This window comes from Leptonotus elevatus, chromosome 4 (genome assembly GCF_054856555.1).
Source record: "Leptonotus elevatus isolate MCC_2025b chromosome 4, RoL_Lele_1.0, whole genome shotgun sequence".
Lineage (NCBI taxonomy): Eukaryota > Metazoa > Chordata > Actinopteri > Syngnathiformes > Syngnathidae > Leptonotus > Leptonotus elevatus.
The window spans coordinates 1,928,794-1,950,137 of record NC_141242.1 but is presented as its reverse complement, the minus strand read 5'-3'; the positions used below and the strand labels follow the sequence as shown (position 1 = coordinate 1,950,137).

The following is a 21,344-nucleotide window of genomic DNA, read 5'->3' as shown; positions in this document are numbered from 1 at the left end:
ATATATATATATATATATATATATATATATATATATATATATATATATATATATATATATATATATATATATATATATATATATATATATATATATATACGGCTTAATGTTGCTGCTTAATTAACTCATATTCCACTAACGCAATGTTAACCAGATAGACATATTTAGAGTCGTGGGGCTGCGTAGAACATATTATTGTCAAAAAATTTAGGAGGGGTTGACTTCCTCTTTCACTCATCGCCATCTTGCCCTCCCAGAAACAAGAGGTGGCATTCAAACAGGCCAAAAATCCAGCCACCGTACATTATTATATTCAATACAACACACAGCTCTTGTGATCACATGACCATAATGAGCCAATCAAAGGGTTTTTTTCCTGAAAGGGATATTGTGATATTGAACGGCACAGTCGCTGTATCGCTTGTCCAAATATTTGGAAAGGAGAAAGTGGAGTTTTTAAAACCTAAATGGACTAACCAGCATTGTGTCGTTCGCAAAAGTGTTGTCTCACATGTTGCGAGACCTTGGCCTCAATGAAAGTGAAACATATCCTGTTGACTGCGCGTTTTCTCATTCATTTCTCCAGCACCGGCAGAATAGAGCTGCCATCAAAGGCAACTCTTTATTTAATGGTTTATGTCACTTTTTTTTTTGGTTTGGTTGAAGAAGGACAATAAATAAAGTCGTATTTCGTGTAAAAATGTTAAATAAGTTATATTTTTTTAGCTCGTCTATTTTGGGGTGAAAACTTTATTGCAAGGGGGAACGTGTTGTTTTTACTCCATCACACGTAGTTGCTAGAGGACGCAGTTAATTGACGCACACGTCACACACACGGACGACAAGGAAGGAGCTTGTCCAAATGACGTGATGCCTTTTTCTGATGACACGATTCGCGGACATTTATTACTTTTGAGTCAATGTGGCCAATCAGGTAAATGTTTTGATATTTGCTTTCTTCTAATGCAAATCGTCTTTATTTTGTGTGCTAATGTAGCTTGTTAGGCTCTTTGCTGAGTTCTGACATCACTTTTGGTTGGGCTGTTGTTTTAACATGTTAAAAAAAAAAAACGTGGACAACATTAATTAAATGTCTTAAAAATCAAAAAATAAAGTTGAGCCTTTGTTTAAGTCAAAACGAGTAACACAGATCTTTTTTTTTTTTTAATGGAAATCAAAACATCCTACTTTCAAATGTGCTATTTTGACTTTGTTGTAAACATTTTTATTTTTTTCAAAACTTAACAAATCTCTGAATTTACAGTGATTGCATTAAAACATCCCTGGGAAAAAAAAGAAGAAGCTCTGACATGATTGATGCTTCTTTCTTTTCTTGTCATTGACAAAAATTCATGACAATTCCCCCATGTTGCCTGTTTCTTGGCTGGAATGAAACTTTTTTTGTTTTTTTTTGTTTTCATAAGCAAGGTGGAAAGTTGGCTTTCGGGACCTTCAGCACCTTGGAAGTATGTGCGTGCGTGCGTGCGTGCGTGTTTCCCCTTGTGCTTCCCTTTCCAAAGACGCCTTTCCTACTCAGGATGCAGCGAGTACACTGACCCTTGGAGGATTAACGGCGCCATTTTCCTTAGATACCTTCAAGTCTGACTTTCTCTTTCTTCATTTCCTTTTCAGCCTCCCAGGAGAAGAAGACGACCAACTCCACTGATGGAAAAGATGAAGGAGAGGAAGTGTGGCGCAAGAATGCATAAGGTGCGTGCATGCGTGTATGTGTATGTGTGCGCGCGCCAGCTTCCCGCAGGCTGTAAAATGTAAGAAAAGCGAGCATATACCTGCAACTGGATTGAAGCAGTATTATGTTTGCTTTATGGCCTGTGACCATCCAATCAAAGCTCTAATTAAGAAAAAAAAAGAAGGCCGTGCGAGTGTCCCCCGCCAATCTTTGCGGTTGTTTACAAGAGTGAGAAAGACGGCGCGCAATGCGGCTGCCTGGCGCATCAAATACGCTTCCTCCTCGCGGCCTCGCGGCGAGGTGGACCCAGGAGGGGCCGCGCTTTCTATTTGGCTTCCATTTGAGGAACCGTGTGGCGGAAATGACAAATGTCTACTGAGGAGCCTCCGGGGCACAAAATGTAAATAACGGATATTCGTCTTGTTTTTGCCAAACACGTCGCGCTGGCATGACACGCCACGAGTCTTTGGCTCGCTCGCTGTGTGTGCGTTTTCTACGATCTGCAGTTGTCTTTGCTTGACATTCTTGAGGTTTCCCACGCAAGACGGCTACTCCGAAGGATGCTGAGAAGTCAAATCTGGGATTTATTTGAAGATACTTACTGAAACAGAAATGAACATAAAGCAAAAACATTCATTACAAAATGATCTGACGGTATCGGTTACTCGTGGAGGCTGCTAATACAAGCCACCGATACTTAAAGTTGCGCTATGTAACATTTTGCCCCAAAAATATCTTCACGGTAACCTTTTTATTTGACCATTTATGACTGGAACATCTGCTGTTCGCAATGGAAACTCCTGCGTGCAGAGTTTTTCTTTCGGCAAAACTCTTCATCAATTGAACACAAAATATTGGGTTGTTGCCGTTTTCCGTGACATCGGATTTCAAATTCAATTGATTAATTTATTGAAATAAATAAATAAATATTATATTACATACATATATTGCACAATGTTTCCCTGCATATTCGTTTTTCACTGATGTTATGTTCATGCCAAATCCTTGTCTAATCTAAAAGTATTGCTTTGGCGCCATTTTCTGGCATCTGGTGCCAAGGAACTGTGTCGCAGGAGCTCCATTTAGTCAGACTGTTGTAAAAAAAAGAATAAGCATTATGTTTGACTTCAAAATAAACCATTTTGCATACCACAGACGTCAGGCCGAAACCTTCTTTGTCCAAATTTGGCAAATTTCATCCAGTTTTTTGGTTTTGTTTTGAGAAATTATTGAACAATATAAAGTGTTTCATGGTGCTTTAACTCATTCACTCCCAGCCGTTTTAACTGAAGCAACCCACTTCACTCTTGGCTGTTTTACTGGATTTTGATTGCTTTTGCAAGGCCCACAGAATATTGTGTTCTACTGCTATAAAAAGATGGAACCTACCAAAAGAAAGATTAGAGTCTCTTCTTTCATCACGAAAAAAGTATATTTGTATCTGTTTTTTTTAGCATTAGAATATAGCTTATCTGTTTAAAACTGTGGGGAAAAGAGCTTGTTGCAACATGGCCCTGGTTGATCTCTTATACTCGGCTGCCACCTGCTGGTCGTTTTTTATAATAACTACCATTGTTTCATGCATTCTCTTCAGTTCAAATGTTGCATCAAAGCCTTCTGTATGCTATAGCATAAAAAAACATTAAAAAAAATTATACATACTTCTTTGGGACACTTTTAAAATAGAACGTATTTATACGTTTTTTGGGAGCAAATTAGTTAACGGCCTGCTTCAAAAATAACTTGTGACTCGTGAGTGCAAGTTTGCACACCCCTGAGATAAGGCAAGAGCTAACTTTTACTTCTTCTTTGTATTTTTGCTTCAGTCGAGATGCCCTGTGGCACCGTGCTGCCTCTCACAGGTCAGTCTTGGTACTACAACAAACAGTTTCAGTTGAGGAAACTCGTGATTGTCACTGGAGATGCAATATTGCTTCTGTGTATGTCATCTCAAGCACACCATACACAATAAGAGTAAGAACCTCCCCATCTCTGTGGTTTATTTCATATTTTAAGTATGGGTTAAGATGCTGAAAATTACTTGCAGCTGACAGCAGAACCAATTTAGGCTTGTTTTGCAGCCTGAGTTGATATAGCGCCGCGGTCCTCACTCCACTCTCTCAACGGGCTGACGCGCGCGCACGCACACACACTGCCAGGGTACGATGATAATTGCAATGTGTTGATTTGAACTTGATCAACATCATGGGAAGGCGCAAAGGCAATTCAGCGCGGCGCCGATACACATCCTCCCGTTGCCGCTTTAATCGCATGGAGGGGGAAACTCATTTGCGGCTCGGAAAAATACGAGCCGGCAATCGATCCGCCGTTTGTAGTCACAATTAATGGACAATTCCCTCTGATGGGTGAACAACACAAAAACGGGTCATTTTTGTTGCTTGCAGACGTGGCAAATGTGTACATACTCTTTATTTAAGTAGAAGTTGCATTACAGGGGTGCTTTGTGAACTGTGGCTTGAATTCATTCCACCAAATGATCTTTCCCCATTTAAATACATGGAAATGCAAGTAATCCGTTCCAGCCTGTCCAAAAAATACCAAATTATGTTTTTTTAAATAAGGAAAACTGCACTCAGCAATATTGTAAGGTATAAGAACACAAAATAACATTTGCTCTCCACATAACTCGCAAACACGGAAAATACGAGGGGAAAAAAGCCCAACTTGACCTAATCTATTGTCCTTCCTTGTTCTTCTTCTGATTTTTTTGCTGGTTGGCAAACATGTAATATGATGAATTCGCACCACCAACTGATATTCTTCTTCCACTTCAAGGAAACCAATGTGACCTGATGGTAGCCAGCTGTTTTGAAGTTTGCTGGCGCCACCTAGTGGTGGGTTTCCGAAGTACACATCTGAAATGTGTGTTTGTACCTCAAGACAAGTGCTGGCTTGCATCTAAAAAAGGCAGCACTTTGCTTGTGTAAAAGTACAAATGTACATTGTGAAATGTACTTCAGTACAAAATAAAAAATAAAAAACTTTTTTTTTTTTTATCAACTTGCGTACTTGTACTCGAACTGAGAATTTAAAAAAATCTGGACACAACTCTGCCGCAAGCAAAATTCTGACAGGATCATCCAGACAGAACTGACAACAGGTCCTGCATAAGCAAAGCACAAAACAACAGAAAAGGAAAAATTGAATCGAAAGATTTCATTGCCGTTGTATGATGCAGACACATTCAAATTTTAAGTAATAAATACAAAGTTACTAAACAAGGCTAAAATATGCAATGTACAAATAACAGTAAGGTGATAATGCACAATTAGTGACAGAAATGCAAAAATATTTTTTTATTGTTAATTATCTAATGATAGCGACTGAAAAATGACAACGTACCTCTTCGTCTTTGTATAACTCCGTGAGTCATTACTGTGTTGATGCTGTTCCTGTTTTTTTTGTTAATCAACTCTGGGAAAGATCTAAATGAATCAACATCTCAACTATGGTTAACTTTATTGCTCTCTATTTACGTCTTGTCAACATCATGTTGTCATCCGTGGAAGAATCACAAGCCTATTTTGACCACTCGACCTTGAATAAAATAAAAAATAATTAGGCTTTACATGATCAGGATTTTTGGGGCAGATCACAATTGTCGATCAGCGAGTAAAAAAAGAAAAAGATAGCCGATCACCAATCCCAGCATACAATGGAGCAATATGTTTATTCCAATAACTTGTTTATTATTATTATTTTTTTAAATTATGTATGTATTTTATTATTATTACTATTATTTATTATTTAAAAATGTATTTACTTGTACATGATTTTTGGGGACAATCAGCGACTTATTATTTTTATTTTATTTTTTTAAACAATACTCAATCTCCAATTCAATCAATGTCTGATTTTATTGCCTCAATATCAGTGGCTGGTATCAGCAGCCTTCTTGAGTACCCGATACCAGGAAATAAGAAAATATTTGTACTTTACTTCCCAGCACTGACAAGCCGCACAAATTTTGCTTTGCCGCTTCTCGTAAATGTCACAATTAAGAGCCTTTACGAGCTGTGCGCGAAGAAGTTTGACGTGCGTGATGTATCATTGGGAGCCCTTTTAAGAGCTTGCGCATTGCAGCTTTATTTGTTCGTCCCACAACAATAAAACAACGCCGCATGCGTATTCACGGCGACGGCGGCGCATATATACGGTCAGTAGACAGGAGGCGTGTTTCCCTGCCGGCAAACTATACATAGCGCCGGCCGATCGGGGCTGAAGCGTCGCCGGCAGTGGAGCGCACACCAGCTGTCAGCGACGGGAACGAGAAGAAAATAGCTTTCGTGGCAGAAGGGAGGCGGCTGTCAGGCCACGGGGAGGCGCCGGCTGAATCACTCAAATAAATTCACGGCGGTAAACTCCAACGGGGACGCCGGTGTGTGCGCTCATCCTCCTGGAAATATCGGATACAGATGAGAGGACAAACACAAATCCTGCAGAAGCCAAACGCCGGCGGCGGCCGATTAATCGGTCAGGCCCTGCTCAAAATGGCCGCCGCCGTTTGGCGTCTGCAGGATTATAATCGGCCGATTATTGCCCTTCAAACATGGGCCAGTTGGGCCAAATGACCCAGGTTTTCGGCGCTGTGAAAGTACCCTGAATGCACCATTTTGCTTGCGTATCATGATTAGCAACTAGCACGTGTGTAGCGGTTGTTATTCTAATTATTCTGTTGTCCCAAGGCATCCTTTAAGCTGTTTACCTAAACCTATAAGAATTACATCCACTGTATATTACATTACAAATTATGCTTCATTTTTCAAACATCGCTAGCCTAGCGCTAATGCTAAAGGCGAAGGGAGGATCCCATTCAAATGCTAACCGGAAGTTAGCATTGACATCAGGAGTGTTTTTCCTTCTAATAACAAATATTCAGATAACACTACGTCAATGCACAAATTCTTCCCAATTTGTGAAAAACTACTTATTTTCATAGAATATAATTGCATTATATATTTTTTTAACTAATCTGCAGTTTAATCTGTATATTTTTCTGCCAAAAATTGGTATTGTATCGGTCTAAAAAAAAAAGCATAGCGGTCGGGGCCTAATTTTCAGGAAAAGAAGAGTATGCTTGTTTATTGGTTTAGGGCCTACAGTACTTAAAACTTTTAAAGTTTCACAACCTTAATTGAGCCAAGGCATCCACAGATTCTACTATTCGATGATAAATATTTTATGGTTTCTCTATATTGTGGATTTTCACTAATTGTGGGTGCTTCTGGAACGATATATATATATATATATATTTATTTATTTATTTATTTTGGTATGAATTGCAACAGGTGGTAACCCTATTGTGCCTTCTGCCATCTAGTGGAAGAGCCCTGAATTGTTCTGCCAGTCCTAACACTTATTTGTAGTCGCAGGTGACAAATGCAGGTCCAGAAAGTAAAAACCCTGCCACAGTTTGGCTTTAGCCTCAGTTGCTGGTTAGCTAGCTCCCTAGCTAGCTCCCGTGGTGCTCGTTTACCTGCTAGGGAGCTAGCTAGCTCGCACCAAACTGTGGCATAGTTTTACTTCGTGGACCGAGATTCGCCACCTCTGTTTGTAGTAAATCAATAACTTTTGGACCAGTTGAGTGAAATTGGTTCATAATAATCCCCGCGACACACCTGAGAATCTCTCACTATTTTCAGTTTTTATAATAGCGATGACGTGTTTTGCCTCACCCTCGCCCCGTCTCCGCACTTATTGTTGATGGACAAAATTACGGGATTTGACTAAGAGGATTAAAATGACAGCAGTTAATGAGACGCAGCTGGGACTGGATGACAGCAAACAACAATGTCACAACCTCCCCAACATCCCTCGCTGTTATAAATCCATAATTTCATAACCAAACACACACACACACACACATCAGGCCGCCATGTTGACACATGTGCCCCCCCCCCCCCCTTTGCACCTACAGGCCAGACGACAAGCTGCCATTCAGCGACATGCTTATTACACACGCTTTCTCAACCAATTTGGATGAACCCAATTAAGTCTTTTTTTCCCGCGACTGGATTTGAGGACCTCAGCCCGACGGGACACGCCGGCAATAATAGCATCATTGTAAGCTTCTCTCTTTCTCGTGTCATTTGAGGGAAAGTGTGCCTTTAAACGCAGGTCAGGGAGGATACGAGCACTTATGAGCAAGCACTAATAAGGCCTCTGATGCCCGGGAGTTAATTTCGAGGACGATTCCACGCCGGCCAAGTGGCTTTTATCTGGATTTGAGCGACAAGTGACACAAACCGTGCTCCACAAATAATTGTTGATGTCGACAACAAGGGGTCGTTTCATGCCAAATGGGTTTAACCAAGCAGATATGGATTTGAATGAAACTTGGTGTGCTTGTTGAGGGTGATGGTACAACACTAAATCTGAAAAATAAGGTAAATCGGAGCAGGGGCTTGGGAGCTACGGCCTGCCGAATTTTGACATTTTTTGGCAAAAAGGGGCATGTCTTCTTCTTTTGAACCCTTATGTCTCAGGAACTACTGGGTCAAGCTTCACAAAACATTCAAACAGATTTCAGAAATTCACACAGAATTTGCATATCCCATTGGTCGCAGAATCAGTGGAGGCTGGTGTATGTGGATCTCACTCTGCTTCCTCTATCCTTCCTTCCCTCCTTTAGTCTTTCCTCTGGTCTCTTGGGGTCTCCCTAATTTGCTGGAATGTAGATATTTCTGAGGTTGGTTTTGTAACTCTGGGTGGTAGGTGGAGTCTGGTTGGTGCTGGATTTCACTTTGTTTCAGATTTCTTTCCTTTGATCCTTCTTCTGGTCTCCTGTCATCTTCACAACTCTGGCGGGATTCTGAAGTATCCGGTTAAAGTGAAGGGTTTGGGATTTTTAACAGGTTGAACAGGTGAATTAAAGAGCACAAACTCACACGCACAAGCGCACACAAAAAAAAGAGAGTGATGATGATGTTGATGACAGATTGCGTTTCATGAAAAAAAAAAATCATGTCACATGATCCAAAAGGTCAATTTTGGGGTCAACTAAAACAAAGGGTTAAAATGTTACAAAAATATGCAGCAATTTTGTAAATGATTGCAGATTTGTAATCCTTGTAAGTAAATAAGGTGTCAAATTCCCTTTCCAACAATACCTGTTTTGTGAAGATTGGCCCAATAGTTCAGGAGATTCCAAGGAAAGGTGACCACACCCCTTTTTGCCCAAAAATGTCAACATTCGGCGGGCCATAGCTCCCAAGCTCCTGCTCCGATTGACCTAAAATTGACATTTAGTGTTTCGCCATCTCAATTAACTCGTACACCAAGTTTCACTCAAATCAATATCTGCTTTGTTAAAAATGTCTGATTTATTGATTTATTTATTTTTGTCTTGTTTGTCATGGAACGACCCAACATCAAAGAATTGTCTTGAATAAAGCCGTGGATGGGGAATATCTTGCTTCTCAAAATCTGTTCCGTCATCATCATTCGTTCTCCCTGGTGTTTTTTTGTGTGTCTTTTGTTTTTTTTTGTTTTTTAACATGTTTTCGTCATCGGTGACCACAGAAGCAACAGGAGTATGTTGCACTGCGACAAAAAGAAATGACAAGCCCTCTTATCTGTAGGCCGACATTGATTAATCACTAATGCTTAAAGCAGTTTTTATCGACTGCTTTGGCCACTGCGAGGCAGCGGAATAACCGCCGCGCATTATGTATAATTTATCGAGCAACAGATAGCGATTTACACATCCGCTAGACAAAGAAAAATGTTTTCAATGGTGTTTAAGACCTCCTGGTAAATCCAATAGTGGGATTACTTTTAACTTGATTTTTTCGCTGACTGGAGGACATCATTGACTGGGCAGCACCAATCCTCCATGTTCTCCATATCCAATATGTGGATCATTTAGTTTATGTCCACCACGCGGCGCAAATAGTGAATATGCTTATGGCTACAAAAGCAGACAGTGCCAATGTTGTTCTACATGAGAAATGTACTCTTTTTTTTTTCTTCTTTTTTTTCTTTTTTTTTTACACCACACATCCATTCATATGACAATTGAATCCAAAGTTATCCATAACAGTTGTTTTGGTCGTCCAATTTGGTAAATTAGTTAAAAGTAAGGTGATCATTTTTTTTAATCGTAATTAATCGCATGACTTCAATAGTTAACTCATGATTAATTGCAAATTTTATATCTGTTCTAAATGTTTTCATACTCTTCAAACATAAAAGTGGGAAAAAATGTTAAACTACTAAAAATGTGGCTGCATCTTTTAGTCATTGATAGTCATTTCATAATAATTCACAGAACTGAGTTACACTCTAACAAAAAGTCAAAAGTAACCCAATTATGGATCAAAAAATGGACCGATCCACTTTATGGGTCAATTTGAGTCAACAACTCTGTGTTGTTTTATACAAAATGACCCAATTTTTTGACCCAAGTAAAGGATCTAACCAATATTTATGAGTTGTTTTACACTAAAATACGCATTGATTGACTCAAAGTTGGGTCAAATTGACCCAAGTAGAGGATCGGTCTATTTTTTGACCCATAGTTGGGTTATTTTTGACCCAACTGTTTTTAGAGTGTAAAATTCAAACGATGTACTGTACTGTATATAAATAATTGTTGAGGTAATTTTTCTGCCACTAGATAGCATAATTGCATTTGTAAGACGTTAAAAGCTCAACCAAAAAAAGTGTTTCTTAGTCTCTTTTTAAAAATATCTCAACCGAACGACCTGAGGGGGCCGTTCGGGTTTGCTGCACTAAAAGAACATCCGCTAGATAAGAAGAGCCAACACCGTCAAGTGTTTCATCAATTAATAAATGAACCTTCCTGGAACACAAGGCTGCTAATTCAAGGCTCTAAAACTGGTGAAATGTGTTCTCTTTTTTTGCTCCTTGTCAGCAGAAGGGCTGCTGAATTCTGCAGTAATTGTAAATTCTGACGTTTTTTTTAATTTATTTTTTAGGAAGAGCAGAAAGGAGAATGTTGCCGTAATCAATGCGGCTGGAGATAACAGCGTGCATTAGCACCTCTGTGTTTCCACAACGGAGAGAAACCGGGCAGACGATGGCGACTTTTTAGGTGGTAAGATCTTGTTTTCACCATGTTGTTAACTTGCGGGATAAAACTGAACTCAGAGTTAAAGATAACGCCCACGCTTTTAACTTGATCTACTGAAGTAAAAGACAGATTCGCTGAGCTCCGAGACAGATAATTAAAAATTTTTCCTTTGCCTTGTTGAGAGCTTTGGGAAATTCTCCACCATCCAGGAGAGACAGAAATGCAAAGTTGAGTAGAGTCATTATAATTGTGACTTCTGGCAGCATCTAAAATTAAAAAGTGTCGGACCTAAAATAGACCCAAGGGGAACACCAGAATCCTATTTTTGACCTCTTGACTTATGGTGACATAACCGAGAGGCCAACCGTATTGTTTTAATGAATTTTTCCAAACATATTTGCTACTTTTTTTTAAATTGAACCACTGAAATAAAATAACTTGAAACTTAACTTGAAATTTGGCTGCATCTTTTAGTCATTGAGACAATAATTTCATAATAATTCATAAAATTTAGTGTGATATAGATTTTTGTTGGTCATTTTTATGCCACTAGATGGCATAATTGCATTTGTGGTGACAGCTTGGTGCATTTTTCTTTTCATATTAAGAGCTTTCTAATCTTAAACATGAATTAACTTGTAAAATTCTGCACATTTTTAAATTGGTAAGATACAACTTGACCCCAGTCTCCACAAATATATGCATTATTATTACATTTATTATAAAAATGTTGACGTGGACGTGTCTGCTGCGTTGGGACTGGAATTCCCCCGCTACAGGCTTTCCAAGTATGGGGCGGTCATTAATTGCACGTTAAAAAAAACGTTAAATTAACACACAAATTTTGACACCCCTGAAATAAACTTTTCTACCCTATTGTTATTTATTCATATTTATTGATACATTAGCCAATGTATCTAATTTCAGGTTACATAATTGGATACATTCCCTTCTGTAAATGGCACCAACAAGGATAACTGCCAGCTTTCATGAAGTGTTCATCAAATAACATCGCGCATCACAGTTGAAGTGTTGTTTATTGCCGTCAGCCTGAATGCCCTCCAGTTTCTCCCAATAATGCCGCCTTTCCGTCATTTGTCTCGTTATCGTCCCAGCCGCCCGCCAGTAAGCAACGATGGCTGCAATGCGCCGTATACACACGCGCGGATGCGCCATATCCAATGCATATTTCACATTGATGACACGGGACGGGACGTCCTCGTGTCGAGCCTGCAGCAAATTTACACACACACACACACACACACACACACACACACACACACACACACACACACACACACACACACACACACACACACACACACACACACACACTATAGGCAGCATGCTTGATTAAATTCACAGAATGATGCAAGCCCGCATGGCACTAATGTGTCCTCGACGTATATTCAAATGCAATATGAATGCTAATAAAGAGGCATCTTGTTTCTAGAGTGTAAATAATGTAAGCGTCACATCATTAGTGATGGCTGAGAGTGCACGGAGAGGAGAGACCAAGTGTCAGCAAGGCACGCGGCATGAATCAATCCTGACGCATCTGGATCTACTGCGTGCGTGCGTGCGTGCGCGTGTCCTTGTGAGTGGTGTGTTAATCAATGCACACCTCATGATGCAACAATGATGCACTCACTGCATTCGAGTGACATCCCTCGTGTCAGTGTGCACTGATAAATGTGTTGAGTGCAGCAGGCAACCTCCATGTTGGAACGCAATCCGCTGGCTGGCCTCTGATTGGTTCACGTTTCAAAGCTATTGTCACCACAGGAAAAAATATTTTTTTCTGTATCAACTCATCCACTGGCAGTACTTTTCAAAGCAGAGTTCACTATATGAAGCATTTTCACTGATTCCACAGAATGTTTTTTTTTTTTTTTTTTTTTACTTAACTCTTTGACTGCCATAAACGTTATAAAACGTTTAGCATAAACCTAGGGAAGGGCGCCGAGGACGTTAAAAGACGTCCCCTATGTTTTTTTTTTTTTTTTTCAAAAACGGGTGCAGGAAAGCCTTGGGCAGCTGTGCTGAAAGAATCAGGCTGATCTGATTAGTCAAAGACTCGTTTTGGCCCCTAGAGGGCAGCGATGACTCTCTTTGCACAAGGTTGGATGGGCCGCCCACCGTGGGCGTCAGTAGAAGACGTGAGGCGGAGCTAGAGTGTTGAGGAGACAATGGCTGATCCAAGCCACAATGGCTTGACCAAGCAACCGGTTACAAGCAGCTCACGCTTGAGCATTTTTTTCAAAGACGGAAAGCATCAATCAATACTAAAAAGCGCATTGATGTCAACGATGATGATGACAACGAGCTCTACGCCAAAGTTGGAAGCTTTGGCGTTATGAACACGTAGTAAGCCTCACGGCTAAGCGCGGCTAGCGCGGCTAGCGCTGCTAAGGCCGGAAAACGCGCACAATAGCCGGCCGGGTACTTCTACACAATCGGACATTCGATCGGGCGATGGAGAGTTGGCATCGACCAATGCAGATTGATGATGATGATGAAGATGACAACGAGCTCTACGCCAAAGTTGGAAGCTTTGGCGTGACTGTTATGAACAAGTAGTAAGCCTCATCGGCAAAGCGCGGCTAGCGCGGCTAGCGCTGCTAAGGCCGGAAAACGCGGAGCTGCACAAGCGGACATTCGATCGGACAATGAAGAGTACCCCGAGTCCAATGCATATTCATCGGAGGAGCGGGTACAGTCTGATCACGGAGAAGACACTGTTTCTGGACTACGATGCCACCATGAATGGAGTGGATAAAATGGATCTCCTACCACCCGGTATAGCAACTGAAGGACACGGGGAAGCGAGACGTAACACCACCGTAACGTAACCGTAGCATGATCCTGATATTAGACTTGACACACACTGCAGTATATACTTGCTATTCCCCGGAAAAAAACGGCCGGCAAGAAAGTGGCGCACGCGAAGAGGCAATCTTGTGCAAATGCTGTTGCGTCTCCTTGCACGCAGGAGAGTGTTACAAAAAGAAAAACTGTCGTTGAAACATCCACATATTTGTAAATAGCACCACAGTTGCACACATTTGTAAATAGTTTGCCAAATTGTTGTCAAATTGTTACACTGTTGAATGTAAATAAACGTATTTTGCTATCAAAAAACACTTTTTCATTCTTGGTGGTAGTGTTTTATAGAAGTAAAGCACTATTTAGGTGTTTGTGGCATCATTCATGGACAAAAAGAAGTGTCAAATTCACTAGAATGCATGAAATAATATCGTTTCACTAAAAGCTTGATTTCTCCGTATTTTGGTCCAACACAGGCGAAATTGGGTCAAACTAACCATTTTCTATTGTTGATTACTAAAGAACGGAATAAGGTAGAAACAAACTCTTTTTTTCTGATGAAAGATGAAAGTCCAATCTTTCATTTGGTAGTACGTGTGTTTCCATAGTCCAAACAGAACATTTTCTGTGGACCTTGAAAATCAGTCAAAATGCTTAAATCGGCTGGCACTGGCGGCATCCCTTTTCTGAAAACGTCTGGCAGTCAAAGAGTTAAGTAAAAGTACAGATACAGGTGCAAAAAATTGAATATTAAGTGAAAGTACAAAAGTACTCAATTTGAAATGTGCTTATTAGTAACTGTAAATAAAATGACATTAACCAAAAATGTTTAAATCCTATAACTGGAAAATATACAAAGAAATAAAGAGCATTAAAGGACCGTACTACTTTATTTATTTAGAACTGAATGCAGTAAATAAGATGCGAGGTGGGATTAAAAAGTGGAAAATAAATTATTTTCTTATTTTTAGATTTAACAGCAAATCTTGAATGCAAACAAGTCTGTTTTTTCGAGGCAAGTAAATGCGGCATTTGAAATGCGCGTGTCGTAAACACAATTTAAAAAATGGGGATACTCGCGCTAAAAAGGAGTGCAAAGCAAGGTTAACAAAAACTAACAAGATTTAAAAGAAAAGAAAAAATCCGCTAATGAAATGAAATAAAAACGAAAAGGCTTTTTAAAAAAACTAAAACTGAAACTACATTTTATGTTTACAAAACTAAATAAAAAAAACTATAATTATAGTGAAAATGTCCTTCGTTTTATTCTTTGGTAATTAATTTAATGCATGAGCCTTTGGGGATGATTTTAAATGTGATTTTAAGTATATTTATTTCAATATCAACTGGAATAAAGACATTTGAAAGTGTGTCACACAGCGAAGTGATGTCATCGAGCAGCAGCCAATAGGAAAGCACCTTCAGATGACATCGCTCCGAGGCGACAAATTTGCCTGCTTGACATGTGACTCCAATGACTCGGCTTGCCTGCTTTTTCATTTAACTCAGCTGAAAGGCAACAACACGAGGTAAGAAATTAGTTATTTTTTTCATTTTACCATGATGTTTATTAAATATTGCGCACCAGTTATACAATTTTTATAAAAAGCGAAAACTAATACTAAAACTAACTAAAACCAAGCTTCTTTTTTTTTTATGTATTTAAAACTAATAAAAACTAGCAGAACCCCCCTGAAAACGAATTAAAACTAAATTTAAAACAACACGGTTGTTGTTGGATGCAACCATTTGGTGATGGAGGTTCAACTTGTGCTGCTGCCACTGCTATGAACATTATAGGACGAGGCCCGTGAGGCTAACCGCTATTCTCATCCAGCACCAGCCTGTTTTCACATGTATGAAGACTGTTGGCTGCTCCATCGAGCGTTATCGTCTGGCGAAGGCAGCAGGCGGGCAAATCGAAAGCCAGGAAGAAATTGCCCATTCGGAAGACCAGATGCCAAAAACTTTATTAGCGATTAGTCTGGATCAAGTTTTAAAATGTTAATGCGTAGTATAGGAGTAAAGTACAACAACTTGTGCGTAGCACACTTAATTAAAAAAAAAAACCCACGTACACAAAATGTAGCTTGCATTTGGATTCGATAGACAAAATGCAAATTGGCAGCTGCATGCGGGCCGCTGAGCGTTTTGGCCGCTCGCTCGGTGACATCTCGTTGTAGATGTCAGCCGTCAAATCAGGAGGATAAAACCGTCCGTGTTCATCTTCTCCTCCGGTCAAGCCGGCGCGGCGGCCTTACAAATTCTCCGCACGCCCGCTCGATGCCAGCTTGTTCGAGTCCCAACAGTTTAAGCCGAGCTCTTGTTTTGGCTACAAATGATCGATCTGCTCAAATATTTGGGAACACTTTGCCCCCTTCCGAGCTCAGGGGACGCGCGCACACGCACACACATTCTGCAGGGCTCGCTGTTGTGATGAATTAGTGAAATTCCGTCCGCGTGTGCTCTGAATTCTATTATGGAAATATCAGCAGACGGCCCATCTGCAGTGAGAATCAAATGAGATGTCTTTCTGCCCAGCCATTTCGAGCAGGTGGCGCTGGGATGCAACCACCTGTGCGCAATTATGACAAAATATTCCTTTCTGAGAAGCAACGAGCATGGAAAGAGAAAACCAAGAGAGATGCTTCCCGAGCACTGGATCATCTTTTCAGGGATGTGATTTTTCCGCTAATTCGCGGAATTCCGCTTTTTTTTATCTCCAAAAATAAAATGTTACAATTTTTTAAGTGGTAAAAAATCCGATTTCGTCTCTCGACAGCATTCCATTTTAGTGTTTCCGTAACTGAAATGAAACGGATCTTGCGATTGGCTGAAGTCTCCGTGTTGACCAATAAACGCGCTTGTTATAAAGGCATAGGCGTATGCCTTTGTTCATTTCTCAGACGTTTTTGCCGGGTGTTTAAAGAAAGATGTCCGTGATCGAACGCAAAGATGCTCCGCGAGTTAAGGAAATTGACAAGATCGTAAAAAACAAGTTTCGATGGGACCGGTTAGAGAAGGATATATCTACAAATGTCGGAAAGAAGACTGTGACGAATTTGTTCAGTGACTTTATTCGGAAGATCGATCGTGCCGGGAAAGCGCTTTGCATTTGGTGCCGTGATACCGTTGACGAAGGTGCGAGAGGTTTCAAAGCTCTTGAAAGTCACGCAAAGAGCAAAAAACACGTTAAAGAACTCCAGTCAAGAACAACAAATTATTCCATCGCTGGAAGTTTCGGTGTCCAAACGAAAACTCCAAAACTTTACGGCCTCCATCCCTTATTGACATCACAATCGGAAGCGGTAATCGAGAGACGTGAACCTGCACCAGTTGCTGACAGAGTCGTGAATTTTGAGGTCGGTAGTAAACGTTTCAAATGAATCGAAATCAAATTTTCGAAAATATTATAACGTAATAAAAATGGCCATAAATATTTAACATGGTTAATCATTGACACAAACTCAAATGAATGCTGCATGTTTGCACTTTTCAGCTTTCAATATGTTGACTGTCTTGATGTATGCAGTTACAGAGATGATCTTAGTCAATCCGAATGCATGATTGTGTTTTTACCAGAGCTTGCTGCATGAGGTATTTTATGTTTTTGTTATGCATTATGTATTAAATTAAGAATGATTGATTAAATGATTTATTGCATGGTAAATATATATGATGATATTCTCAGTGATAGTTTTTAAAAGCAAAGGCAGTCCAATGTTTTTGAATGTGACTGATTTTGAGTTGACTAAAACTGCAATTTTATATGGGATAGTTCAATATACATTGAAAATGTATGCTGTTGTTCTGTCTATTTCTTTGTCATCTGAGTGCATTGAAAGTACTTAAAAACACGGAAAACCCATGAGCTCTGGACCTAGCTGAGTGCCCGCGGCCCCCGGACCCCCGGCTAAATTTTCAGATAATTTCACTTTGGTCAAATCACATCCCTGTCTTTTGCGTTTAAAAGCGGGTCAGGAGCAGTCCCTTGGAATCCCAATCCCAAAGTTATGCTTCCATTTCAAAGTGGCTAAAATCCCCCCCCCCCCCACCCCCAACCAAGCCCCCACGCCCCCGCGCAGGACACGCTTCAGTGGTGTGAGAAATTACAGGATAGCACCCCTTGCAATTTTTCAGTGCGGCAGCCTGTTCAAAGCATTAGCCCGAGGGGACCACGCTAACCTTGTTTATAGCTCATTGAGCATCCACGGCGCCAAAATAAACACGGGTGATTACAACTGGATCCTCTTCACCTAAATCTTACCCCAAAAAGAAACCTTGGACATAATAATGCCACCACTTAATAGCTGAATTGAGGGCATGGCCAAATAAGAAGGCTTTACACGATCGGGATTTTGGAGCCGACGGCAAGTTTAAAAAAACAAACAAAAAAACGATAACCAATCACCAATCTAGTTGAACAACTTGTTTACTGTACAGGCAACCCCCCACTATTTGCGGGGGATTGGCCCCCAAATAGCCAAAATCGAAGTTTAAATAACACCCACTAAAATCCATGGGGGGGGGGTCGAAGGTGAAAAGACCCTAAAAATGATCATAAAACACACATTTACATTCCATACACAGAGACCACCATATATATATATATATATATATATATATATATATTATTCATTTGTTCCCAAAAATGTTTAAAAACATTCTATTTTAAATATTGCCATGGTCCCAAAAACGTATTATGTTTAAAAAAAATAAATAATATATATATATATATATATATATATTTTTTTTTTTTATGCTAGAGCAGTGGTTCTCAAGTACCCCTATCCAACGATCAGCTAGTCAGCAAGCTCTACATGAAGCCTGATATTGATCCTCAGCTGTGTTGACTGTGGGAGACATGGAAAATTTTCCAAAAAGCTATTTTCCCCAGTGTTTTAAACAGGTTTGTGAATAATGATGAAACTTAGCTATATTCTAATGCTATTTGCTGCAAAACGGAAACAGATAAAAAAATAAAAAATATAAAAAATTCCTGATGAAAGAAGAGACTCATCTTTCTTTTGGTAGTTTCCATGTTTTTATAGCAATAGAGCACAATATTCTGTGGGCCTTGCAAAAATCGGTCAAAATCCAGTAAAACAGCCAGGAGCGAAGGGGGTTACTTCATTGAAAATGGCTGGGTGTGAATGAGTTAATTTTTTGATTTTTTTAAAAAATGTATGTATTAATTTTATTATTATTAATTTTTATTTTCTATATACCTAATAATAATAATATTCCCATGACTTGGGTGGTTGACAGTCAACACAGACATCAGTCACAGCAGCACACATCTGTGGCGCCAGTCCAACCCAATCCATCAGGGCCGCTGCCTCTGCTTGCAAAGTCCTGGCCCTGCATTAAAAAAAGGACAAACAAGTTGTGTGATTTCTGCCTCTAATCTGCAGTCGGGCCTCAGCGTGGGCCAGCGTCATGGCCGCACATGAAGGACGGCCGCTCGGCGGGAGGCCCGTCCATTAGCGCGCCGACCTGCCTCTGCCGCCGCGCCGCGGGGCGAGAGGGGGGGCAGAGGAATTGGCTCTAATTAGAGACGGTGACACGGGGACTTTGGCCCCCGACGTGTCGCCGGTTGCTCCGCAGTGGGACGGGGAGCCAGACTCTCTTGGTCGTCTGCCTCGCTTGTCATTCCCGCCGCCTCGGGTTGACACTCGGTCGCCGCACGCAGCGCAGCCATTTCCTTCCTGCCCGTCTTCATCAACGGGAGGCTGCAAGCGTGAATGACTGCTTAAACTTATGGGCCGTTCTTTATGGGCGCGCGTGTGTGTGTGTGTGTGGTTTTTTTTTTTGCTAGATTATGGGGCCTATATTCCTAGTTTAACTATCATTGTGGGGACCGACTTGCCCTTGTGAAGACATTTTCGTGGGCTAAGTCCAGACCTCTTTTTGAGGGTCAAGACTTGGTTTTAGAGTTTAGGTTTAAATTGGATTTTGGTTGAGACAAGGGCAAGGGTTAGGGTTCGGGAATCAGTTGTGATGGTTAAGGTTGGGATAAGGTGCTAGGAAATGCATTACGCCAATGGGATGTCCCCACTAAGATAGTGTGTGTGTGTTCCCGGCTGAACTGGTATTTGTAGTTCTTGTTCGTGGATGAGGATGAAAATAGCACTACGTTCACTCACTGAATTGTTCATGAATGCCAATAAGTGTGGCAGTATGTTCAGTAAAGTCCCGCCCCCGTCTGACGCTGGCTGCTGATTGGTCAATCGCGAAGATTGACAACAAAGCTGAGCTCAAATTAACTGAGCAAAGAAGGAATCACTTCAGGAAGTGATGTGAAACAATTTGTTCCTTTACTACATCGTGCTTTGTCATGTCGTTACCTCAACATCTGCTGTATGATTGTGTACGGTGGCGAGGTGTGACATTTTGGCAAAAGAGCGATCCAGATTGGATCGAGTTTGAACTTGATTTGACCATGAAAACTGCACACACATACCAAATTTCATTAACAATGTTGAATATGCAAATGATGGAAATGTACAAGACATTTTCCATGTTGCATTTACATTAAGGCAAAGAAAAGCGCAATCCAGATCAGATCGAGTTTGAACTTGATTTCTTGGTTTGACCATGAAACTGCGCACGCATACCAAATTTGGATGAAAATGTTGAATTTACAAATGATGGAAATTTTTTGCTTGTTTCATGTTGCATTTTCCATTAAGGTTCAAGTCGTGGTGCAAATGCTTCTTTACATAAGTCTGTCTTGGAGAGTTCGAACCTCCACCAAGCAATGCATCATTCATGGTTGCGAAAAGTGCCGGTGTTCTTTTGGGGGCACGAACTCAAACTTTTCCCCACAAAGTTTCAAGCGTAGAATGTCTGTGTGAGAGGAAGAATTAAGATTCAGCAGGGCGGAAGGTGACTCGGGCATCTGTTCTGACCCCTTTATTGAAATGTTAATGGATCGATGAGGAGGTGTGTCCAATGACTTTTGTCCGCAAAACGTGGGTTCGAGGGAGCTCCTTCCATCGGCTGCATTTGCATTTGCATTGTTTTCTTTCCAGCGCCACGCGACTATAAGCAATTTGCCGCCACTGTTTGCCTGATGTTTTTGAATCAGGATTTGGTGAGCATGCGAGCGAAACGCAACTCGGCGGACGGGACTCATTCACAACAGCACTCGCTGATGAATATTTCATATTTGTTCTATATGAATAAAACACAGCGCAACCCTGATTCCGCCACAGGCCAAGCTACCTTTCATTGGCCCCCGCGCGTACGAGGAGGAGGTACGAGCGCTCTGCCAACACCCGAGTGCTCGTCCATTAAAAGATGCTCGTCTGCGCCGTTGGCCGTTGACTGCGAGCGCAGTCGTGGACATAAACGCCGGGAAAATCTCCTGTATTTGCTTGATTATACGCTGTATCAACTATGCATGAAGCAATTACATCAAAGGCCTGGGGGCGCCCATGGAGCCCTAATGGATGCATTCCTAACAACAGTCCCCCCCCCCCCCCCCCCCCCCCCGCCTTCCGCTCTTTCAGCACGTCCATTCATTAATCCAGCCAGGCAGCCATTTGCTTGTGCAAACATTGCTTTGGCTGTTTGTTTTGCGCCTCGCTCGGGCGGGCTCGGGAGGTTTTCTCTCGTTGCCATCTCGGGGAGAGGTCAGCATCTTGTAAAACTCTCTTTAGGGATTTCCATTTGAAGCTGAAGAGAGCCGCCGCCCTGACAAATAAAAGGTCAGAGGCACAGCAACGAGGAGGAGGAGGAGAAGGGAAGACAGAGCGGCGAAATAATGGA

General features: G+C 41.0%; 1 long non-coding RNA gene across 1 annotated transcript; it reads left to right on the top strand.

Moving 5' to 3' along the window:
• The first annotated feature begins 825 nt into the window (after positions 1-825).
• On the top strand, positions 826-11,054 carry LOC147174966 (uncharacterized). The gene is made up of 3 exons (XR_015094563.1): positions 826-934; positions 1,633-1,710; positions 10,651-11,054. It is a non-coding gene; the product is annotated as an uncharacterized LOC147174966 (long non-coding RNA).
• The last annotated feature ends 10,290 nt before the right edge of the window (positions 11,055-21,344 follow it).